Source organism: Triplophysa dalaica, chromosome 14 (assembly GCF_015846415.1).
Source record: "Triplophysa dalaica isolate WHDGS20190420 chromosome 14, ASM1584641v1, whole genome shotgun sequence".
Taxonomy (NCBI): domain Eukaryota; kingdom Metazoa; phylum Chordata; class Actinopteri; order Cypriniformes; family Nemacheilidae; genus Triplophysa; species Triplophysa dalaica.
The window spans coordinates 14,834,761-14,839,447 of NC_079555.1; the positions used below are offsets into that span (position 1 = coordinate 14,834,761).

A 4,687-nucleotide genomic window follows, 5' to 3' on the forward strand; every position below is an offset into this window, starting at 1 on the left:
ATTTCTCATCTTTTTAAATCTCTCTATCCACATACTTACATCAGTTTATGACTTAAAAACGGTCAAATGACTCATTGCTCCATAGCATCATTAGCAGAGCGTTGAGCCACCTCTACGAAAAAGTGCGGTCTAAAACCAGTTACTTATTATCTGTTTGTGAACAAAAGCATGGGAGGAAATCACAACGCAGACTCGCATTCCCTGCGGATAACGGAATGTTTAATGAATGGTTATCAAATGTTCTGCACAGAATAACTACTGCTGAACACCTGGAAAAGAGAATGGCACACCTTCCCTCGCCGGACAGCTGTCATCTAGCACCCGCTGTTGTTTTAGTGACTAGGATGTTACATCACTTCAATACATTTGACTCTAATAAGAAAAGGAAATAAACTATAGCCTGTAGCTTATATCCAATAGGATCCTAGATATTAAATTTGCCAGCTGGCTAATTTGTTGATGGGTTTGACAGGAGTACAGCGTTGCTAATGACTGTTATTCAAAAAGCACAGTTCTGTAATCAAAACACGGTTGTTATGAATGACTCAGTCTTGTTGTGGCAGATTCGCTGAGAATAAGAGTATTGACAAATTTACAGTGCCGCCTACAGCAACAACACGAATGCTAATCCAGGTGGTTAGCAGCCCAGTCAGTTTATCCAAGTCTAAATGGAAATGCCTGGAGCAAAACGTTGTTTATTCTCAGACATTTATCTGTGGCATGTCGTTGAATGTTTCTGGCAGCTACCTTAGCGTAATTCACAATCATTTTTAGGTTGCGAATATGATCTTCAAATAGTTTTTTTATCAGAGAAAAGCTAACAATCTTTGCTGCTAGCTGCCTTCTACAATAATATATGTTTAAGCACACTTTGTATGTTGGAAAATCTGAAAAATCTGAAGATCACACTGTAGTGAATATGTGGAGGTTCAGTATGCTCTGCGCATCTTCACGCTATTCCCTGGGCACTCGAGGTGCAAGGCAACCAAATTTGTCTTAAGAGGAGAGCTTCTGCGGTCCCCTGAGGACGGTGATGTGTGAACAGCAGCAGAGATGCCTTCAGGGTCAATCCTTTAATATTGATTACAAACTGGAGCAGGGCAACAGGACCGACAGGCTGCAGCTGTGAGTTCGCCCCGCTTTGAAGTGACCCGCGCCTGTTGGTGGGTCCCAGGCCTTCGCGCATGAGGAGAGTCTGCAACTATGTGCCTGCCTGTGGGAAAGAATGTCACGCGACGCCACGGCGACGGAGCCTGCCACCGACAAGGGACGAGATTTAGGAGAGCTGCGGTGTGAGTCCTGCCAGCGGCAACGACTGTCCCCTCTTCTCCGTTGCTTGGAGAGCGAGAGAGGCACATTCTACAGATGAAGGGGTGAGAGAGAACACAGATATACTGATCACAGGGGATCTTTACAGCAGTGGAAGTGTCTGGCAACAGCACAGACACACACACACAGATACCAGAGCGGAGTTTGTTTTACATTAAAGCATGACCCGCTCACTGTTTTGTCTACTACTTGAGTCTGAAACATAAGAGCAGATGGAAAAACCTGTCCCTGACAAGAGAAGACAACAGTCATAGTATTTCATCATTTATATACAGTGTGTGTAGAAAAAAAATATTTATTGTAATTTAGTATTCTTGAATGTAATGCTTTTTAATTATTAATAATAAATTCATAATTGTGTTGACTCATTAATACTTGTTATTTTCATATATAGAATTAATTACCCACTGTTATTGTTATTATTATGAAAAAGCTAACATACTGCTGTTGCACTTTAATAATACAGTTTGTATACTGTGTAGGTGGATTAGGGTTTAAAGAAAGCTTATTCAGTAAGTAAGTCAAATCCTAAACATTCACATTTATTATAAAAATACCTAAATTATTTTCTATTGGCATTGATTATTGGGATACTAGGGATGTAACAATGGGCAATTCTTTGAAAATGTCAACCTTACCACAAAAAATAGTTTTTACAAGCGGTTTCTAATATGGTAACAACAAAGTTTTGAACATTTGGTGGTTCAAATACCCATGTGGGATCTCTCTTCAAATTTCCAAAGCATTTGTTTTATTTTTAGTGCATTTTTTCATAGTCAGGTCAGAGCCATTTTCACATCCATAACACTAAACATGAAATGTAATAATGGACACATGAAAATTAATATAGTAACTTATTTATCATAAAGTAGATCCCTTCTCCATTCATTGGGTATTATTGCTTCAGAATTGTGCATTTTATTTTACAGAAATCCTACAAAGTTTATTGTCTCCCAAAAAAGGTGTCCTTTTTTGTAACATCCATGTTTATTTCCCTTTTTTTAAGATTTTTTTTCATAGACTGACATTTTTGGATGTTTAGACTCTATCAACAAGGGTTCATTTAAATATAAACAGATGGTTCAACATAATCACAACAAAATAATTCTCTGAGCATTTTTATGACATGTCCATAACGCAAAATGAAACGTCCATAGCCCTGGAATTGCCTCAATATCAAAATCTCGATGTACGGTTATACTTCGGTATAAAGTCCACGATACGGTATTTATTGCTATTTTTTAAAATGACAACTGATGACTTGGAAATGTGCCATAGGAATCCCCTTTTCTTTACTCATAACTGTTGCTTAGAGGTTTGAATTATAGTATGAGATGGGTCAGATGACCTAAAAATCCCTTTTATAAAACAAAATAACTGCCTAAGATAACATCTAATATTATCTCTATGTTATGCCCGGAAGACCTATCGTTTCAAACAGTAATGTGACCATGATAATATTGAGACAATTTTGCTATTGTGATAACGCGATATCAATAATATTGTTACATCCCTATGGGTTACTGTAACTATATAAAGGAAAGAATCTTCATTACAGTTGACAAAAAAATGTCACAATGCCCAAACCTTTACTCAAAAAAATGCTGCGTTGTTTTTAACAGATGGATCGCTAAAATATAAACAAATGTGCCCGCTGGATTCTAAATTAACATACGCTGGGTTGCTTCGACCCAAAATGCAGGGATGCCTCAACCCATGGTTGAGTAAAAACAACTCAAAACCAAAGTAGTTAGATCTGTCCAATTTTACCAAACCTTTAGTTACAAACAACACATTTTGAAATCACATTTAAACAGCAGGGGGTGATCTTACATCAAAGGAGCAATACTAACAGACAGCATGTTAAAAATTCCAATAGGGTGAGATGTGTTAGACACTTAACTGTGCATCTATTCATGTATGCAAGGTACAAACCAAGGGTGTGTGGGGGGATCAGGTTTATCCACTCTGAAAACCAAAGGTTCAATATTATTAAAGAAATACTCCACCCAAAAATGAAAATTCTGTCATGTATTACCCCCCTTCAAGTGGTTTCAAACATGTATACATTTCTTTGTTCGGTTGAACTTCTAGAAGGTGCATAATTCATGAGCGAATTTTAATTTAGGGTCAACTATCCCTTAAAAAACGGAAATCCCCTACTGTTGAGTCTACAGAAGGGCTAGTCAACTGGCGGCCCGCCAATCATCTTTACCTGGCCCGCCTTAACATTTCAAAGAAGTGGAGAGACTTAAAGAATGTTGTGCTTAAACGCTGCTACACATTCGAATTCCATCTCCTTAGAACGGATGACGTCTTGTAAAGCGATTTGATCGGTCTGTCCAAGAAACGTAATGTTATTTACAATGTTATAATCGTCAATCCACAGCCACAGGCAGTCAGTGTGCTCACGCGATAGGTCGCGTTCCAAAACGCTTCTTATAACACGATGCTTGATTCTGATTGGCCACTCTCGACATTTACAGGTTTGTTGTTCCCAAATAACAACCTCTCATAGCAAATAACACACTGACCCCGATGAAGCAAATCATTTTGACAGGTTTTTTTTGACATATGAATTATAAATATATATTAATAACAAATAATACATTACATTTGCAAATGATTGTACCAAATTGCCTGTTCATGACATTTGAATGCAGTTTCTAAACGGCTTTTCCTTACGGAAGGTCTGCATTCGGTAAAAAGTCCTAATTAGTACTTAGCATATGGTTTTCAGGCCCTACTTTGGTTTAAGGAGCGTCCAACAACAAGTTTATGTACATACAATGTGTTTAAACACTATAATGTCGTTATAATAGGCAGTTATTCGTACCTTACTTCTTGACTGACTCTCAAATGATTCGTTCCGCGACTGATCCGTCTACCCGGTAACCTTGTGTCATGTGATTGGTCAGATGGTGTAGTCTGTTGTTATTGGTCAAACGCGTTCATCATTTGTCGCAAATGGAACGCTTGCCATCATTACAGGATTATGGTTTACATGTGGTTGGATGTCATGTATATTATATGTGTAGCTAGAGATGGCAGCGATTTTACCGTACCAATTTGAGCCCGAGTCTGACGAGGAAGCATCAGAAGACGCTAATCCACCACAAACTCCACCACGACTGGAGCAGGACGTTTGTCAGTGGCAAGTGACAACTCTTGTCATAAAAACTCCCATTGTGACGACATGCATGTTGTGCTTTTGCTCATCAATGGAATAAAAAAAAAATATTCTTAAAATATTGTCAATACGTAAGTAATACTATTTACTGTGCGTTGTCATGGTACACAGAGCATTTTAGAAAGTCGACGTCATGAGAAATTATATATATGAAACCAAAATATATCT

At 38.1% G+C, this 4,687-nt stretch overlaps 1 long non-coding RNA gene across 1 annotated transcript; it reads right to left on the reverse strand.

Moving 5' to 3' along the window:
- Positions 1-240: 240 nt before the first annotated feature.
- Positions 241-4,195, reverse strand: LOC130435818 (uncharacterized). Its single transcript, XR_008908862.1, has 3 exons — positions 4,166-4,195; positions 3,265-3,297; positions 241-1,359 (listed from the first exon to the last, which is right to left on the reverse strand). It is a non-coding gene; the product is annotated as an uncharacterized LOC130435818 (long non-coding RNA).
- Between the last annotated feature and the right edge of the window lie 492 nt (positions 4,196-4,687).